We start from the raw sequence: 21,039 nt of genomic DNA, 5'->3' as shown, positions 1-21,039 counted from the left end.
TTGACTCTTAAATGCCCTCTGAAATGGCCTAGCAAGCCACTCAGTTGTAACTAACCGCTATGGAGTCAATAAAAAAGAATGACACCGGACGGACCACCTGGCATCGACCTAAGCACTGGAAACAACAACAGCTAACCCTGCCCTGTCGACCCTGCAAAGTCCTCCTTACTAACAGCTGGGGGATTGTGCCAAAGTTGGGAGAGCTGTCCCACCGACAAGTCAAGCAACAAACTGACATTGTCATACGCATGGAATCATACCTTACAGGCAATGTCCCAGATACTGCCATCACCATCCCCGGGTATGTGACCATAATTCCGTAAGTTTAGGGTACTTGTGGACAGTGACCTTAATTCCGTAAGTTTTCAGGTACTTGTGGATAAGGATAAGAGTAGTCCTCGGGTGAAGGTGCTAAATTGGGGGAAGGCTAATTATAACAATATTAGGCAGGAACTGAAGAATTTAGATTGGGGGCTGCTGTTTGAGGGTAAATCAACATCGGACATGTGGGAGTCTTTCAAACGTCAGTTGATTGGAATCCAGGACCAGCATGTTCCTGTGAGGAAGAAGGATAAGTTTGGCAAGTTCCGGGAACCTTGGATAACGAGGGATATTGTGAGCCGAGTCAAAAAGAAAAAGTAAGCATTCATAAGGGCTGGAAGGCTGTGAACAGACGAAGCCCTTGACGAATTAAAGAAAGTAGGAAGGAACTTAAGCAAGGAGTTAGGAGGGCTAAAAGGGGTCATGAAAAGTCATTGGCAAACAGGATTAAGGAGAATCGCAAGGCTTTTTATACGTATATAAAGAGCAAGAGGGTAACGACGCAAGGACAGAATCTATGCGAGGAGCCAGAGGAAATGGGCGAGGTACTAAATGAGTACTTTGCATCAGTATTCACCAAAGAGAAGGACTTGGTGGATGATGAGTCTAGGGAAGGGAGTGTAGATAGTCTGGGTCATGTCAATATCAAAAAGGAGGAGGTGTTGTGTGTCTTGCAAAGCATTAAGGTAGATAAGTCCCCAGGGCCTGATGGGATCTACCCCAGAATACTGTAGGAGGCAAGGGAAAAAATTGCTGGGGCCTTGACAGAAATCTTTGTATCCTCATTGGCTACAGGTGAGGTCCCAGAGGACTGGAGAATAGCCAATGTCGTTCCTTTGTTTAAGAAGGGTAGCAAGGATAATCCAGGAAATTTTAGGCCGGTGAGCCTTACGTCAGTGGTAGGGAAATTATTGGAGAGGATTCCTCGGGACAGGATTTACTCCCATTTGGGAAGAAATGAACTTATCAGCGAGAGGTAGCATGGTTTTGTGAAGGGGAGGTCGTGCCTCACTAACTTAATCGAGTTTTTTGAGGAAGTGACAAAGATGATTGATGAAGGAAAGGCAGTGGAGGTTATCTATCTGGACTTCAGTAAAGCCTTTGACAAGACCCCTCATGGCAGACTGGTATAAAAGATGAAGTCACACGGGATCAGAGGTGAGCTGGCAAGATGGATACAGAACTGGCTCGGTGATAGAAGACAGAGGGTAGCAGTGGAAGGGTGCTTTTCTGAATGGAGGGCTGTGACTAGTGGTGTTCCGCAGGGATCAGTGCTGGGACATTTGCTGTTTGTAGTATATATAAATGATTTGGAGGAAAATGTAGCTGGTCTGATTAGTAAGTTTGCGGACGATACAAAGGTTGGTGGAGTTGCGGATAATGATGATAATTGTCAGAGGATGCAGCAGGATATAGATCAGTTGGAGACTTGGGCGGAGAAATGGCAGATGGAGTTTAATCCGGACAAATGTGAGGTAATGCATTTTGGAAGGTGTAACACAGGTGGGAAGTATACAGTAAATGGCAGAACCCTTAGGAGTATTGACAGGCAGAGAGATCTGGGCGTACAGGGTCCACCGATAACTGAAAGTGGCAATGCAGGTGGATAAGGTAGTCAAGAAGGCATACGACATGCTTGCCTTCATCGGTCGGGGCATAGAGTATAAAAATTGGCAAGTCATGCTGCAGCTGTACAGAACCTGAGTTAGGCCACCCTTGGAATATTGTTTGCAATTCTGGTGGCCACACTACCATAGGGATGTGGAGGCTTTGGAGAGAGTACAGAAGAGGTTTGCCAGGATGTTGCCTGCTCTGGAGGGTATTAGCTATGAGGAGAGGTTGGATAAACTCGGATTGTTTTCACTGGAACGATGGAGGTGGAGGGGTGACCTGATAGAGGTTGACAATTTTATGAGTGACATGGACAGCGTGGATAGTCAGAAGCTTTTTCCTAGGGTGGAAAAGTCAGTTACGAGGGGACATAGGTTTAATGTGCGAGGGGCAAAGTTTAGAGGAGATGTGCGAGGCAAGCTTTTTACACAGAGGGTGGTGAGTGCCTGGAACCTGCTGCCGGGGGAGGTGGTGGAAGCAGGTACAATAGCGAAGTTTGAGAGGCATCTTGACAAATACATGAATAGGATGGGAATAGAGGGATATGGACCCCGTAAGTGCAGAAGGTTTTAGTTTAGACAGGCATGAAGATCTGCACAGGCTTGGAGGGCTGAATGGCCTGTTCTTGTGCTGTACTGTTCTTTGTTCTATTGTCCTGTCCGACCGGCAGGACAGACCCAGCAGAGTTGGTGGCTCTGTGGTACATAGTCGGGAGGGAGTTGCCCTGGGAGTCTTCAACATCGAATCCGGACCCCATGAAGTCTCATGGCATAAGGTCAAACATGGGCAAGGAAACCTCCTGCTGATTACCACCTACTGCCCTTCCTCAGCTAATGAATTAGTACTGCTCCGTGTTGAACAGCATTTGGAGGAAACACTGAGGGTGGCAAGGACGCAGAATGTATTCTGGGTGGGGGACTTCAATGTTCATCACCAAGAGTGGGTCGGTAGCAACATGACTGACCAAGGTGGCCTAGTCCTAAAGGACATAGCTGCTAGATTGGGTATGTGGCAGGTTGGTGAAGGAACCTTCTTTCTTCTTTTGCCTCCTTGTCTCGGGAGCCAATGGGTAAGTGCCTGGAGGTGGTCAGTGGTTTGTGGAGCATCGCCTGGAGTGGCTATAAAAGGCCAATACTAGAGTGACAGACTCTTCCACAGGTGCTGCAGATAAAATTGGTTGTCAGGGCTGTTTCGCAGTTGGCTCTCCCCTTGTGCATCTGCCTTTTTTCCTGCCAACTGCTAAGTCTCTTCGACTCGCCACACTTTAGCTCCGCCTTTATGGCTGCCCGCCAGCTCTGGCGATCGCTGGCAACTGACTCCCACGACTTGTGATCAATGTCACGGGACTTCATGTCGCGTTTGCAGACGTCTTTAAAGCGGAGACATGGACGGCCGGTGGGTCTGATACCAGTGGCGAGCTCCCTGTACAACGTGTCCTTGGGGATCCTGCAATCTGCCATGCGGCTCACATGGCCAAGCCATCTCAAGCGCCGCTGACTCATTAGGGTGTATAAGCTGGGGATGTTGGCCGCCTCGAGGACTTCTGTGTTGGAGATACGGTCCTGCCACCTGATGCCAAGGATTCTCCGGAGGCAGCGAAGATGGAATGAATTGAGACGTCGCTCTTGGCTGACGTACATTGTCCAGGCCTCGCTGCCGTCGAGCAAGGTACTGAGGACACAGGCTTGATACACACTCTTTTCGCCAGTCTGGACACAGCAGTGGAAGCCTTTCCCATGCGCTTGTTGATTTCTGCATTGAGAGACAGGTTACTGGTGATAGTTGAGCCTAGGTAGGTGAACTCTTGAACCACTTCCAGAGCGTGGTCGCTGATATTGATGGATGGAGCATTTCTGACGTCCTGTCCCATGATGTTCGTTTTCTTGAGGCTGATGATTCGGCCAAATTCGTTGCAGGCAGTCGCAAACCTGTCGATGAGTCTCTGCAGACATTCTTCAGTGTGAGATGTTAAAGCAGTATCGTCAGCAAAGAGAAGTTCCCTGATGAGGACTTTCCGTACTTTGGTCTTCGCTCTTAGACAGGAAAGGTTGAACAACCTGCCACCTGAGCTTGCGTGGAGGAAAATTCCTTCTTCTGAAGACTTGAACGCATGTGAGAGCAGCAAGGAGAAGAAAACCCCAAACAGTGTAGGTGCGAGAACACAGCCTGTTTCACGCCACTCAGGATAGGAAAGGGGTCTGATGAGGCACCGCTATGCTGAATTGTGCCTTTCATATTGTCATGGAATGAGGTGATGATACTTAGTGACTTTGGTGGACATCCGATCTTTTCTCGTAGTCTGAAGAGACCACATCTGCTGACGAGGTCAAAGGCTTTGGTGAGATCAATGAAAGCAACGTAGAGGGGCATCTGTTGTTCACGGCATTTCTCCTGTATCTGACGAAGGGAGAACAGCATGTCAATGGTCAATCTCTCTGCTCAAAAGCCACACTGTGCCTCAGGGTAGACATGCTCGGCCAGCTTCTGGAGCCTGTTTAAAGTGACTCGAGCGAAGACTTTCCCCACTATGCTGAGCAGGGAGATTCCATGGTAGTTGTTGCAGTCACCGCGGTCACCTTTGTTTTTGTAGAGGGTGATGATATTGGCATCGCGCATGTCCTGTGGTATTGCTCCCTCATCCCAGCACAGGCAAAGCAGTTCGTAGAGTGCTGAGAGTACTGCAGGCTTAGCGCTCTTAATTATTTCAGGGGTAATGCCGTCCTTCCCAGGGGCTTTTCCGCTGGCTAGAGAATTAATGGCGTTACTGTTGCAATTTTGTTGGCTGTACGTCCAGCTCATCCATGACTGGCAGACGCTGGGCTGCTTTGAGGGCGGTCACAGTGACAACATTCTCCCTGGAGTACAGTTCCAGGGAATGCTCAACCCAGCGGTCCATCTGCTTGCGTTGGTCAGTGATTGTGTCCCCTGATTTCGATTTGAGGGGGGCGATCTTCTTGATGATTGGCCCAAAAGCTCTCTTAATGCCATCATATATTCCTCTGTTGTTTCCGGTGTCTGAGGCCAGCTGAATATGACTGCATAGTTGTTGCCAATCGTCATTTGCGCAGCGCCTGGCTGTTCTTTGTGCAGCGCTTCTGGCTGTTTTAAGTGCTCTGGATGTTAACTCGCTGGGGGCTTTCTTGTAGTTCAGCAGTGTAATGCGCTTAGCGGCTATGACAGGTTCCAGTTCTACAAAGTGCGATTGAAACCAGTCTGCATTCCGCTTCATGCGTTTGCCATAGGTGGTCATAGCTGATTCATAGATGGCGTCTCTGATGTGGGCCCACTTGGTCTCTGCATCCCCTGTGGGAGTGTTTTGAAGGGCTTTTTCAAGTGAATTTAGAAATTTTTGTAACAGCTGTGGATAAGAAATTCTGCTCGTGTTGATGCGCGGGTGGCCCTTCTGCTTGGAGTGATGCAGCTTCTTTGGTTTGAGTCTATCGTTGCTGCACACCAGGGAGTGGTCGGTGTCGCAGTCCGCACTGTGGAAGCTGCGTGTGGTTTGAACGCTTTTTAAAGAGGCTTGCCTAGTGAAGATGAGGTCCAGCTGGTGCCAACGATGTGATCTTGGGTGCCTCCAAGAAACCTGGTGACAGGGTTTATTGTGAAAGAACGAGTTGGTGATGCAGAGGTTATGATAGGTACACAACTCAATCTATATCTGTCCATTCTCATTTATCCTTCCAATGCCATAGTGCCCAAGGCAGGAGGGCCATGGGTCATGGTTGGCCCCAACCCTGGCATTAAAGTCCCCCAGCAGGAACAGATGTTCGGTATTGGGGATGCTACTAATGATATTTTGGAGTTCCTCGTAGAACTGGTCTTTAGCTTCAGGTGGGGAGCAGAGTGTTGGAACATAGATGCTGAGTAGGTGTACTGGACCAGAGGCGGTGAGCAGTCGGATGGACAGTATGCGTTCTGAGCCATTTGAAGGTGGCTCTATCATGCTGAGCAAAGAGTTTCTGATGGCGAAGCCCACTCCATGCTGTCTTCGTTCTTCAGGATCCCTACCCTGCCAGAAGAAGGTGTAGTCTTGCTCTCTTAGAGGTCCGCTCGCAGGGAGGCGTGTCTCCTGAAGTGCTGCAATGTCCACATTGAGTCTACTGAACTCGTTGTTAATGATGGCAGTCTTCCGAGAATCGTTGATTTGCGTAAGGTCTTCCGACAGGCCGGACACATAGTTCTGACGTTCCAGCTTGCAAAACGAAGGGCTGGTACCTTCTTTCCTTTTTTTATGGTGCTATTTGGTGCGGTGTTGCAGTCCGCTTTTCGGGCAATGACCCTGAGCTCCAGGCACCCATTGAAGCAGGTGCAATGTGGCGGGGCAGAACCTTATTGACCGGGGGTTGCCCGGTTTGTTTAGTTTAGTTTAGAGATACAGCACTGAAACAGGCCCTTCGGCCCACCGAGTCTGTGCCGACCATCAACCACCCATTTATACTAATCCTACACTAATCCCATATTCCTACCACATCCCCACCTGTCCCTATATTTCCCTACCTATACTAGGGGCAATTTATAATGGCCAATTAACCTATCAACCTGCAAGTCTTTGGCATGTGGGAGGAAACCAGAGCACCCGGAGAAAACCCACGCAGACACAGGGAGAACTTGCAAAGTCCACACAGGCAGCACCCAGAATTGAACCCAGGTCGCTGGAGCTGTGAGGCTGCGATGCTAACCACTGCGCCACTGTACCGCCCAGTGAGGCGGGCGGAGGCTGTCCAGTGAGGTGCGATGACCTCTCCCACCGACAAAGGCAACCCGTGGCGCCCAATCTCTACGCCTATTGAGCTGGACTTATAACCCGTAACTGCTGCCTTCTGTGTTGTTTCGGTCGCTGTGAGGCTACTATGGAGTGACCTCCATGGCACATGCCTGGGCGAATGTATGGGGGTTGTGAGTTGCCCAAGCGTCAAAACCCCCCTCTCGGCCTTTCTGCTGGGGTCCAAAGGAGTGCAGAGCACGACGTTTGGCACCGGTATGGCTGCAGGAACTGCCGGAAACATGCCAAAGGTGACACATGACCGTCTACGGGGTTCTGCTCCGGATTTTCTGTTTGGGTTTACTCCCTTCGCCCACAAGGCAGTGGGGTTGTTAGGGCCCCTGCTCAGGAATAGGTGGATGCCGGTGGGAGGAGGGGGTGCGAGGAGGCGGGGTGGAGGGAAAGGGGTGCGAGGGGGAGCTGGGAAGGCGGCTGCAGGGGGGTGGGGGGGGGTGCAGGGGAAGGGGGTGCAGGTGATAAAACATTTCATCAGTTTCCACCATCCCAGAAGACCTCGCTGTGCCTGGTGTGTTGGTTGCTGCTGTGTTTAACAGGATTCCTCATAAGGATTACTAATGGAGATGACAAAGGGGAGTGGTTCATAACCCAGCACAAAGCCACTGCCGCACATCAATTGTCATCAGCCTGGGAGAATGTTACCAGTGGAGTCCGACAGGGGTCTGTTTTGCAACCTGTTTCATATCTTCATAAAAACTTTGCAGCTCGGAGTCACAGCTCATCTGCGACCTCCGGGAGGTGGGCGACAGCCTCGGGCGCTAGTATCAGCAGAAATTCGCCGACATTGCGCTGCAGATGCGCTACGAGCCGTACATTTCCCGCGGGCACTTTGAAGTTGTGGTTGAGTATCACCGGCTGTACTTTGCAATTTTGTCCGGTAGAAAAGTATAGCCTAGGTGTCCAGAAAACTGGATGTCGATTTCAGCAAAATTCAGTGCTCAATGAAGAAAGCAAAGAGCAGGTGTGGCTGGGAGAGGGCAGTGGGCCGAGGTAACATTAAACTAGCTGTGAACTTGCAGTTATGGTTAAAATGTACTGATTAAAGAGCCTGGGGAATTTAAACAGTTTAAGAGGGTAGATTGGGGGAGAAAGCACCTAAGAATGGGAGCAGATGGCCATGGATAGAGTTGCACAGCAAGGGAGCTTCCGAGGGAGCTTGCAGCCCAGGAGCCATCTTGGAAACCAAGTCCTGCCGGTGGGGCAGGACATACCCAGGGATAGTGGTTGCATTGTCTGTCAGGTATGATTCCGTAATTATGACTATGTCAGGCTGTTGCTTGACTAGTCTGTGGGACAGCTCTCCCACTTTGGCACAAGCCCCCAGATGTTAGTAAAGAGGACTTTTCAGGGTCGACAGGGCAGGTTTTGCTGTTGTCGTTTCCGGTGCCTAGGTCAATGCCAGGTGGTCCATCCGGTTTCATTCCTTTTTACTGACTTTGTAGCATTTATTGACCTGCTGCACCTGCATGCTAACCTTTTGTGTTTCATGCACAAGAACACCCAGATCCCTCTGTACTGCAGTATTTTGTAGTCTTTCTCCATCTAAATAATAATCTGCCTTTTTATTCTTCCTGCCAAGGTGGATGACCTCACACTTTCCCACATTGAACACTATTTGCCAAGTTTTTGCCCACTCACTTATCCTATCTGTATCCCTTTGCAGATTCTTTGTGTCCTCATCACAACATGCCTTCCCACCTACTTTTGTATTGTCAGCAAATTTGGGTACACTACACTCTGTCCCTTCCTCTAAGGTATTAATATCGATAACAAATAGCTGAGGCCCCAGGACCGAATCGCAGTTGACACAAAAATTGGCTGTGTAGTTGATAGTGAAGAGGATAGCTGTCGACTCCAGAATGATATAAATAGTTTGGTTGAGTGGGCAGAAAAGTGACAAATGGAATTCAATCTGGAGAAGTATGAGGTAATGCATTTGGGGAGGGTAAACAAAGCAAGGAATACACGTTAAACGGGAGGATATAGAGAGATTGGTAGAAGAAGTGAGAGACCTTGGAGTGCATGTCCACAAGTCCCTGAAGGTGGCAGCACAGGTAGATAAAGTGGTGAAGGCACATGGAGTGCTTTTGTTTATTGGGCGAGGCACAGAATACAAAAGCAGGGATGTCATGCTGGAACTGTATAAGATGTTGGTTAGGCCACAGTTGAATTATTGCGTACAGTTCTGGTCATCACATGTGAGGCAAGGTAGGAGATAGCAGGACCTCTGACACAAATTTTCAAATCCTCTGGCCACAGGAGAGGTGCCAGAGGACTGAAGGACAGTGAATGTGGTACCATTATTCAAGAACGGTAGCAGGGATAAACCAGGTAATTGCAGGCCGGTGAGTCTAGCATCGGTGGCAGGGACACTATTGGAAAAAAATCTGAGGGACAGGATTAATCTCCACTTGGTGAGGCAGGGATTAATCAAGGATAGTCAGCATGGCTTTGTCGGGGAGATCATGTCTAACAAACTTGATTGAATTTTTCAAGGAGGTAACTAGATGTGTAGATGAGGGTAAAGCAGTTGATGTAGTCCTCATGGACTTCAGTAAGGATTTTGATAAGGTCCCGCATGGGAGATTGGTTAAGAAAGTAAGAGCCCATGGGATCCAGGGCACTTTGGCAAATTGGATCCAAAATTGGCTTAGTGGCAGGAGGCAGAGGGTGATGCTCGAGGGTTGTTTTTGCGATTGGAAGCCAGTGACCAGTGGTGTACCGCAAAGATCGGTGCTGGGACCCTTGCTGTTTGTAGTGTACATTAATGACTTAGAGGTGAATATAGGAGATGTGATCAGTACGTTCGCAGATGACATGAAAATTGGTGGTGTCGTAAATAGTGAGGAGGAAATCTTTAGATTACAGGATGACATAAATGGGCTGGTAAGATGGGCAGGCCAGTGGCAAATGGAATTTAATCCTGACAAGTGTGAGGTGATGCATTTTGGGAGGACTAACAAGACAAGGGATATACAATGGATGGTCGGACCCTAGGAAGTACAGAGGGTCAGAGGGACCTTGGTGTACTTGTCCATAGATCACTAAAGGCAGCAGCACAAGTAGATAAGGTGGTTAGAAAGGCATATGGGATACATGCTTTTATTAGCTGAGGCATAGAATATAAGAGCAGGGAGATTCATGATGGAGCTGTATAAAATGCTAGTTAGGCCACAGCTGGAGTACTGTGTACAGTTCTGGTTGCCACACTGTAGGAAGGATGTGATTGCACTGGAGAGGGTGCAGAGGAGATTCACCAGGATATTGCCTGGGCTGGAGCATTTCAGCTATGAAGAGAGACTGGATAGGCTAGGGTTGTTTTCCTTAGAGCAGAGAAGGCTGAGGGCGGACCTAATTGACATACAAAATTATGAGGGGCATAGATAGGGTAGATAGGAAGAAACCTTTCCCTTAGCAGAGGTGTCAATAACCAGGGGGCATAGATTTAAGGTATGGTGCGGGAGGTTTAGAGGGGATTTAAGGAAATATTTTTTCACCCAGAGTGTGGTTGGAATCTGAAACACACTCTGGGTGTGGTAGAGACAGGAGCCCTCACAACATTTAAGAAGTATTTAGATGAGCACTTGAAACGGGCCAAGTGCTGGAAAATGGTATTTGAATAGATAGGTGCTTGATGGCCGGCACGGACATGATAGACCGAAGGGCCTGTTTCTGTGCTGTAAAACTCTATGGCTCTACTGCAGAAGGACATCATTGCTCTGGTGAGAATACAGAGGAGCTTTACAAGAATGTTTTTTGTTTGTGGCATGTGGGCCACCATTTATTGCTCATCCTTATTTGCCCTTGAGAAACTGAGTGGTTTGCTGGGCCATTTCAAAGGGCATTTAAGAGTCAACCACATTGCTGTGAGTCTGGAGTCACATGTAGGCTAGATCAGGTAAGGATGGCAGATTTCCTTCCCTAAAGGACATTCGTGAACCAGATGGAGTTTTACAACAATTGACAATGATTTCAATTCCAGATTTGTTAATTGAATTCAAATTTCATTATCTGCCGTGGTAGGATTCAAACCCATGTCCCTGGAGCATTAGCCTGGGCTCTGGATTAGTCCAGTGACATTACCACTAGGCCACCACCTCTCCTATATATGTGCCAGAGCTTGAAAGTTGCAGCTATGCAGAAAGATTGGACAGGCTAGGGATGTTTTCCTTCGAACAGAGGAGGCTGAGGGGTGACTTAATTGAGGTGCACAAAATTATGGTTCTATTGTTCTGAAGCTGGGAACTGAAAATTCAAGGGTATTTGACATTGAGGAAGGATAGGCAAAAAGATAAAGAGGTGGGATAGTGCTGTTAATAAAGGATGAGATCAGTACATTAGTGAGAGAGGATCATAGATCAAAGATTCAAGATGTAGAATTGGTTTGGGTGGTGTTCAGAAAACAGCAAGGGGCAGCAAACATTGGTGGACGTTTTTTTATAGGACACCAAACAGTAGTGGTAATGTAGGGCACAGTATAAATCAGGAAATTAGAGGTGCATGTAGCAAGGATAATACAGCAATCATGGGGTGCTTGAATCCACATATGGACTGGGTAAACCTAATTAGCACTAATGCTATGGAGGACGAATTTCGACAATGTATACAAGATGGTTGTCCAGAACAGTTTGTTAAGGAACCCAACAAAGAACGAGCTATTTTACATCTAGTATTGTGCAATGAGAAAGGGCTAATTAATAATCTAATTGTAAAGGAGCTTTCAGGGAAGTGTGACCATAATAGTTTGAAATTGATGTAGTTTAATCCGAAACTGGGGTCTTAAATCTAAATAACGGAAACTACAAAGGTAGTACGCTGTAGTATATTGGAAAACCAAATAAAAAGGTATGATGGCAGACAGGCAATGGCTAGCATTTAAAGAATTAATACATTGTTAACCGTGGCGCGGAGTCAACTCCCCCTTGTCCACAGGTACAATTACTGGCTTAGTACAAAGAGGCGGAACTCAGTCCTTTCTTTAACTATCAATTTACTTTATTCACGTTGTTGTACAATGTAAGAATAAGGCTTATACACTTAGTTAGACAAAAACATACAACTCCCCTGAGTTATACAGTTAATAACAAAACTAGCTAGAATTCATAAGCACACCCACTAGGTTCCTCTGACCTTTCCCTGTCCTAGTCACAGCATACAAAGGATATTACCCGAAAAAGGGACAGTTAACGCTGGCCAGGCGTTCCGTTCTCTCTCTCTCTCTTCTACGTTGTCGCCGCGTCGCTCACGCAGGGTCTTCCGCTTCCACGATGGTTGATCTCCAGAGTTTTCGCAGGCTCTATGCCCAAAAAGCTCTATTCTTATCCTGTTGCTTATTTCTCCAAATTTGAGCTGTGTCTTTCCGGTTGGCTTAAGCCAACATCACCTTGTTCACAGCTTTTCTTAATTGGCCCAGGCCCAAAGACCCTGGTATCACACCGTGTCCAAATAAGGCCCTTCTCCTGTGTCCTGTTCTTTGTCTTGTCCCATAAAGTAATTAGTTCAAACTGGTTTTCACCAGCACAGGCCAGTGTCCGAGCTCCAGGTTACTACAGGTCAAATAATCCCAGCAGTTTGTAACTGATTCTGTGTTTCTTGCAGCCCCTGGCCAACAACATGGTTTACAACTAATATAAATTCCTTTGAGGCACAAAACCCAATAGGAGAAATGACTCAACTGTGGCTGACATGAGAAGTTAAAGAATGTATTAGATCAAAGGAAGAGGCTTATAAAGTTGCCAAAAAAGTAGTAAGGCTGAGGAATGGGAGCATTTTAGAATTCAGCAAAGGAGAACCAAGAAATTGATAAAGAAAAGGAAAATAGAATATGAAAGTAAATTATCGATAAACATACAAATGGACGGTATAAGCTTCTATAGGCTGCGAGTGGATCTCCAGCAGAGCCAGACTACACCTTCTTCTGGCAGGGCAGGGATCCTGAAGAACCAAGACAGCATGGAGTGGGCTTCGCCATCAGAAACTCCTTGCTCAGCATGATAGAGCCTCGCTCAAATGGCTCGGAACGCATACTGTCCATCCGACTGCTCACCACCTCTGGTCCAGTACACCTACTCAGCATCTATGCTCCAACACTCTGCTCCCCACCTGAAGCTAAAGATCAGTTCTACGAGGAACTCCATAACATCATTAGCAGCATCCCCAACACCGAACACCTATTCCTGCTGGGGGACTTTAATGCCAGGGTTGGGGCCGACCATGACTCATGGCCCTCCTACCTTGGGCGCTATGGCGTTGGAAGGATGAATGAGAACTGCTTGAGTTGTGTACCTTTCATAACCTCTGCATCACCAACTCATTCTTTCACACTAAACCCTGTCACCAGGTTTCATGGAGGCACCCAAGATCGCGTCGTTGGCACCAGCTAGACCTCATTGTCACAAGGCGAGCCACCTTAAACAGTGTTCAAATCACACGCAGCTTCCACAGTGCGGACTGCGACACCGACCACTCCCTGGTGTGCAGCAAGGTTAGACTCAGACCAAAGAAGTTGCATCATTCCAAGCAGAAGGGCCATCCGCGCATCAATACGAACAGAATTTCTTACCCACAGCTGTCACAAAAATTTCTAAATTCACTTGTAACAGCCCTTCAAAACACTCCCACAGGGGATGCTGAGACCAAGTGGGCCCACATCAGAGACGCCATCTATGAGTCAGCTTTGACCACCTACGGCAAAAGTGTGAAGAGAAATGCAGACTGGTTTCAATCTCATAATGAAGAACTGGAACCTGTCATAGCCGCTAAGCGCATTGCACTGTTGAACTACAAGAAAGCCCCCAGCGAGTTAACATCCGTAGCACTTAAAGCAGCCAGAAGCACTGCACAAAGAACAGCGAGGCGCTGCGCAAATGACTACTGGCAACACCTATGCAGTCATATTCAGCTGGCCTCAAACACCGGAAACATCAGAGGAATGTATGATGGCATTAAGAGAGCTCTTGGGCCAACCATCAAGAAGATCGCCCCCCTCAAATCTAAATTAGGGGACATAATCACTGACCAACGCAAACAAATGGACCGCTGGGTTGAGCACTACCTAGAACTGTACTCCAGGGAGAATGTTGTCACTGAGACTGCCCTCAGTGCAGCCCAGCCTCTACCAGTCATGGATGAGCTGGACATACAGCCAACAAAATTGAAACTCAGTGATGCCATTGATTCTCTAGCCAGCGGGAAAAGCCCCTGGGAAGGACAGCATTACCCCTGAAATAATCAAGAGTGCCAAGCCTGCTATACTCTCAGCACTACGTGAACTGCTATGCCTGTGCTGGGACGAGGGAGCAGTACCTCAGGACATGCGCGATGCCAATATCATCACCCTCTTTAAAAACAAAGATGACTGCAACAACTACCGTGGAATCTCCCTGCTCAGCATAGTGGGGAAAGTCTTTGCTCGAGTCGCTCTAAACAGGCTCCAGAAGCTGGCCGAGCGCGTCTACCCTGAGGCACAGTGTTGCTTTCGTGCAGAGAGATCGACCGTTGACATGCTGTTCTCCCTTTGTCAGCTACATGAGAAATGACGCGAACAACAGATGCCCCTCTACATTGCTTTCATTGATCTCACCAAAGCCTTTGACCTCGTCAGCAGATGTGGTCTCTTCAGACTACTAGAAAAAATTGGATGCCCACCAAAGCTACTAAGTATCATCACCTCATTCCATGACAATATGAAAGGCACAATTCAACATGGTGGCTCCTCATCAGACCGCTTTCCTTTCCTATCCTGAGTGACGTGAAACAGGGCTGTGTTCTCGCACCCACACTTTTTGGGATTTTCTTCTCCCTGCTGCTTTCACATGCGTTCAAGTCCTCTGAAGAAGGAATGTTCCTCCACACAAGATCAGGGGGCAGGTTGTTCAACCTTGCCCGTCTAAGAGCGAAGTCCAAAGTACGGAAAGTCCTCATCAGGGAACTCCTCTTTGCTGACGATGCTGCTTTAACATCTCACACTGAAGAGTGCCTGCAGAGTCTCATCGACAGGTTTGCGGCTGCCTGCAATGAATTTGGCCTAACCATCAGCCTCAAGAAAACGAACATCATCGGGCAGGACGTCAGAAATGTTCCATCTATCAATATTGGCGACCACGCTCTGGAAGTGGTTCAAGAGTTCACCTACCTAGGCTCAACTATCACCAGTAACCTGTCTCTAGATGCAGAAATCAACAAGCGCATGGGAAAGGCTTCCACTGCTATGTCCAGACTGGCCATGAGAGTGTGGGAAAATGGCGCACTGACACGGAACACAAAAGTCCGAGTGTATCAAGCCTGTGTCCTCAGTACCTTGCTGTATGGCAGCGAGGCCTGGACAACGGATGTCAGCCAAGAGCGACGTCTCAATTCATTCCATCTTCGCTGCCTCCAGAGAACACTTGGCATCAGGTGGCAGGACCGTATCTCCAACACAGAAGTCCTCGAGGCGGCCAACATCCCCAGCTTATACACACTACTGAGTCAGCGGCGCTTGAGATGGCTTGGCCATGTGAGTCGCATGGAAGATGGCAGGATCTCCAAAGACACATTGTACAGCGAGCTCGCCACTGGTATCAGACCCACCGGCCGTCCATGTCTCCGCTTTAAAGACGTCTGCAAACGCGACATGAAGTCCTGTGACATTGATCACAAGTCATGGGAGTCAGTTGCCAGCGTTCGCCAGAGCTGGCGGGCAGCCATAAAGGCGGGGCTAAAGTGTGGCGAGTCGAAGAGACTTAGCAGTTGGCAGGAAAAAAGACAGAGGCGCAAAGGGAGAGCCAACTGTGTAACAGCCCCGACAAACAACTTTTTTTGCAGCACCTGTGGAAGAGCTGTCATTCTAGAATTGGCCTTTATAGCCACTCCAGGCGCAGCTCCACACACACCACCTCCACACACACCACCACCACCCATTGTCTCTCGAGATAAGGAGGCCAAAGGAAAAGGAAGGTCTATAGAATGGGAATGATTAGCACAGACTAATGTGGGCCCATTACAGGCAGGGACAGGGTAATATATGTTGGGGGATAAGGAAATGGTCGCGAAACTTAGCAAATACTTTGTGTCTCTCTTCATGGAGGAAGATACAAAAAACCTCCCAGAAATAGTAAAGAACCAAGGGACGAATGAGAATGGAGAACTGAAACAAATTAGTATTAGTAAAAAAAGTAGTGCTGGAGAAATTAACGGGACTAAAAGTTGGTAAATCTTCTGGACCTGATGATCTACATCCCAGAGTGTTGAAAGAGGTGGCGGTAGAGATAATAGATGCATTGGTGATCATCTTCCAAATTTCTTTAGATTCTGGAGCAGTTCCTGCAGATTAGAAGGTAGCAAATGTAACCCAACTATTTAAAAAAGGAGGGAGAGAGAAAACAGGAAACTACAGACCTGTTAGCCTGACATTAGTAGTAGGGAAATGCTAAAATCTATTATAAATGATGTGATAACTGGGCACTTAGAAAATAATGGTAGGATTGGGCAGAGTCAACATGATTCATGTTTGACAAACTTTTTGGAGTTTTTTGAGGATGTAACTTAACTCGCAGAATAGATAAGGGGGAACCATTGGATGTGGCATATTTGGATTTTCAGATGTCTTTCAATAAGGTCTCATACAAGAGGTTAGTAAGCAAAATTAGAGCACACGGGATGGGGGAGTAATACACTGGCATGAATTGAGAATTGGTTGCTGGGCATAAAACAGAGTAGGAATAAACGGGTCATTCTCAGGTTGGCAGGCTGTGACTAGAGGGGTACCGCAAGTTCAGTGCTTGGGCCCCAGCTATTAACAATCTATATCAATGATTTGGATGTGGAGATCAAAAGTAATATTTCCAAGTTTGCTGATGGCAGAAACTAGGTGGGAATGTGAGTTGTGAGGAGGATGCAGAGGCTTCAAGGTGATTTAAACAGGCTAAGTGAGTGGAAAAGAACATGGCGGATGGAATATAATGTGGAAAAATGTAAAGTTATCCACTTTGGTCGGAAAAACAGAAATACAAAGTATTTCTTAAATGGTGAGAGATTGGGAAGTGTTGATGTCCAAAGGGATCTGGTTGGCCTTGTTCATAAGTCACTGAAAGCTAACATGCAGGTGCAGCAAGCTATTAGGAAAGCAAATGGCCTATATTACAAGAGGATTTGAGTGCAGGAGTAAAGAAGTCTTGCTGCAATCATACAGAGCCTTGGTGAGACCACATCTGAGGTATTGTGTATAGTTTTGGTCTCCTTGACTAAGGAAGGATATACTTGCCAAAGAGGGAGTGTAACAAAGGTTCACCAGACTGATTCCGGGGATGGCAGGATTGTTATGAAGAGGGATGGGGGAGTAATACACTGGCATGAATTGAGAATTGGTTACTGGGCATAAAACAGAGTAGGAATAAACGAGTCATTCTCAGGTTGGCAGGCTGTGACTAGAGGGGTGCCGCAAGTTCAGTGCTTGGGCCCCAGCTATTAACAATCTATATCAATGATTTGGATGTGGAGATCAAAAGTAATATTTCCAAGAGGAGACTGGGCATATATTCTTTAGAGTTTAGAAGAATGAGAGGTAATCTCATTGAAGCATAAAAAATTCTTGCGGGCTCAACAAGGTTGATGCAGGAAGGATGGCGCTGGGGGTGGGGTGGGGGGGTGCTACAACCAGGAAAACAATCTCAGATTAAGAGGTAGGCCATTTAGGACTGAGATGAGGAGGAATTTCTTCACTAAGAGGGTGATGAATCTTTGGATTATCTACACCAGAGGGCCGTGGAGGTTCAGTCATTGAGTATGTTCAAGACAGATATTGATAGATTTCTAGATATTAGATTTATCAAGGGATATGGGGATAGTGTGAGAAAATGGCATTGAGGTAGAAGATCAGCCATGATCTAGTTGAATGGCAGAGCAGGCATGAAGGGCCGAATGGCCTACTCCTGCTCCAATTTACTATATTCCTACGTTAGTGCCTTGATGTCGGAAGTCTTAGTAGGCACAAGGGAAAGAAACACAATATAGTTAAGATGTAGAATTGGGAGGAGTGCATGGCACACATCCACAACACAGTATAGGAAATTTTTTATGACTCGCAGAATACGCTGGGGAATATACCATGTATGATTTTTATGGTAGAAGAAGCTTCTGAGGATGTTGGTGGCTCTCACTACTGATCTAAAAGCTGCTTTGAAAGTGAGATTGAACATGACACTTTCACAGAATTTGCAAGTCCTAATTCAGACTGTTCACTCTGTAATGATGCTGAAAGCAGCACCTGTCCTAAGCGCTGCAGAGTAAACAGTAACTTGGTTTCAGAAGCTACTGTCTCCAGAAAGAGAAGTAATGAGGCTTCTACCTTAAAGGTCTCTCCAGTGCTTGCCCATAAGAGTATTTCAGGCATGGATCTGGCACTCCTTGAAACTGCAAGAAAGGTGCTAGTCCCTCTGGGACAGCATCTTCCCTGAGGTGAAAGTTACCTTAAAGCTCAGGAGAGCCATTATAGCCACTCATTGCTCAAGTTCATCTTGCTCAGGGAGCACCTTGCAGAAATATTAGATTTGACAATAGTAAGCTAAAGGAAACTGGCACAAAGAATAGACATGGAGTTATGCAGCAACTGTGGACTGGTGTGTGGTATTGTTGATACCTTTTGGTGAATATTATTTTGCAATAAATACAAGAGTCTTCAGTTCATTTCTCTGTATGCTTGCAACTTTTGGAGGTGAACTTGAAACTCTTACGCAGTGACAAACTTCGTAAGGATGGGTGGAGAGCAGAACTGATAGATGTGTTGACTTTTTCTGTGTCAATTATTTATTGAATGAACTGAGATATAGGTTGCTGTCTCCTTTTTCTGGCTGCAGGCTGATGGCTGTCCTTTGCAATCATTTCACACTGTGGGGAAGAAAGTCCTTCCCAACCAGCTGCTTCCGAAAGCAATAAATATTTCTTCTTATGTAGGAAACAGCAAGCTACAGTGATTCTGGAGACCCATGCTGAACCCCACCCAATATATATATGGCCCAGATGCAGCCTCTCTGCCCTCGTGCTGGTAGTGGCATCCTCACCACGTTGAACACCTTGCCGTGTGGTCACATGCAAACCCCAAAAAGAACACTGACATGGAGCACTCACCTTAGATAAATTCAGGAGGTCATTGACCCTTTTCCTGCACTGGACCCCATGGCTGCTGACCTCCTCTGCGAACTCCACAAGGCTTGCTTGGTCAGGTGGGAAGACCTCTTCTTGTCATTGCGGGGGAAGAAAACATCCTGCCTTTCCCTTGCAGCCTGGAAGAGAATCTGCAGGGAGGCATCACGGAAGCGTGGGGACACCCTTTGTCTAACCTCGGCCATCCTGTCCACTCTTCCTCGGGGAGTTGGGTGATGTAGGAAACAGTGCTGTTATTTTTTATGCTTCACAGTACGCAGAGCTTCTATTGACTGCAGGGCAGGACTGATTGCAGGGCTGACAGGCTTTTAAAGATGGTGCCAGCACCTGATGTCAGCTGATGCCGTAATTGGAGTCTCACCTCCTGCCCCCATCAAATGATTGGGTGTGATGGCACCTCCATTTTGCTAAATGGCTGTCCACTACGTAATTGTGGTGGTGGTGTGGTTGCACACATGACGAATGGGAATGCCGCCCATTTCTGGGCACGGTGAGCTTATTAAAAGTCACAAGTCTGTAGAATTGGATAGCATGCTCTTTTTGTTTAACTTGTTCCATTGAGATGGAAATGAAGTATGTCTGAAGAGAGCATCGATTACCTTTTTTACAGTGATGGTCTGCAGTTGTCTTTGGTCACCAGATAGTGCCTGGGAAGATCAAGTTGTAAAGTGGTTCAAGGCAATGGCATTGACTGGTACTTTGCTTTTCTCAGGAAAGTGAACTTCAGCCAGCAGCTGGCATAATCTCAACAATTTCTGTTCACCTACCTAAATATGACTGGAAAAATTGATGAACCTCTAAAGCACCAAACAGCTAAAATAGATAATAAAAGCAAAATACTGCGGATGCTAGAAATCTGAAATAAAAACAAGAAATGCTGGAACCACTCAGCAAGTCTGGCAGCATCTGTGGAAAGAGAAGCAGAGTTAACGTTTTGGGTCAGTGACCCTTCATCGGAACTCATCTGTACTGGAGCCATTTTGTGAATGGATCATTTACCAGAGGTCATAGATTTAAAATGCTTGGCAAAAGAACTGGAAGTGATATGAGGAGAAATGTTTTTGTGCAGAGAGTTTAAGGACGGGAGCATAGTGGTAATAGCACTGGACTAGTAGTCCGTAGGCCTGGACTAATGCTCCGAAGATATGTGGTCACATCCCACCATGGCATCTGGAGGAATTCAAATTCAATCAATTAATTTATCTGGAATAGAATGCTAGTCTCGTTAATAATATAAAACTAACAGATTGTGTTAAAAACCAATTTGCTTCACTAATGTCTTTCAAGGGAGGAAATCTGCCGAACTTACTTGGTCTGGCCTACATGTGACTCCAGACACAGAGCAATGTGGTTGACTCTTAACTGCCCTCTGAAATGACCTAGCAAGCCACTCAGTTCAAGGGTCATTCGTGATTAGCAATGAATGCTGGCCTTGGCATCCCAAGAACGAATGAAAACAAAGTGATTATGATCTGGAATGCACTGCTTGAAAAGCTATAGTCGTAACTGAGTCATATTTTCAAAAGGGAAATAGCCAAATACTTGAAGTGGACAAAGTTGCAGGGCTATGGGAAAAGAACAGGAGAGTTGGACTAATTGCAAAACTCTTTCAAAGAGCAGGTACAGACATGATAGGCCGAATTGCCTCTGGTGCTGTATGATTCAATGAATTTATGCATAAAATTTAAACTCCACCTGCAGCCCATAGCAATGCTGAATGCTAAGAATACTGTTATTCCCTGTCCCCAGAATTGCTAAAGTACAAGCGACAGGAGATAAGTCATATAAGATCATTCCATAGTTTGTGTTCTGTTAAAAAATACCCTTCCATATTTAGGGGAATGTATTAAATGCCCATTGTCACTTCTGGCAGAATATCCAAAAATGGTGGCAGGACATGATGTATTGCCAAGGTTAATGCTATCACCTCAACAGGAAAAATTGGCCCCTTGATCAGTGCTACAGTTTGAGACACAATGATGACAGACACAAAAATATTATGATTTAGTTTACCGGCATGCTGAAGTGTTCTAGTTGGTCCCATATGTCTCACTGGGGGTGAAATTTGTCCTGGGTGGTTGCACAAAATGTGAGATAACCATTTTTCTCCCATTGGAAAACAAAAGCAGAAGGAGTTTAAAATGGGCTGCCAAATCACCCTCATTGTTGTCTCATGCAAACAA

At 46.8% G+C, this 21,039-nt stretch overlaps 1 protein-coding gene across 1 annotated transcript in view; it reads left to right on the top strand.

Moving 5' to 3' along the window:
* The window catches only part of LOC137367180 (dynein axonemal heavy chain 8-like), a 2,531,605-nt gene that overhangs the window by 152,261 nt on the left and 2,358,305 nt on the right, over window positions 1-21,039 (top strand). The window lies entirely within an intron of this gene.

This window comes from Heterodontus francisci, chromosome 3 (genome assembly GCF_036365525.1).
Source record: "Heterodontus francisci isolate sHetFra1 chromosome 3, sHetFra1.hap1, whole genome shotgun sequence".
In the NCBI taxonomy this organism is placed as follows: domain Eukaryota; kingdom Metazoa; phylum Chordata; class Chondrichthyes; order Heterodontiformes; family Heterodontidae; genus Heterodontus; species Heterodontus francisci.
This window is presented reverse-complemented; position numbering and strand designations above follow the sequence as displayed.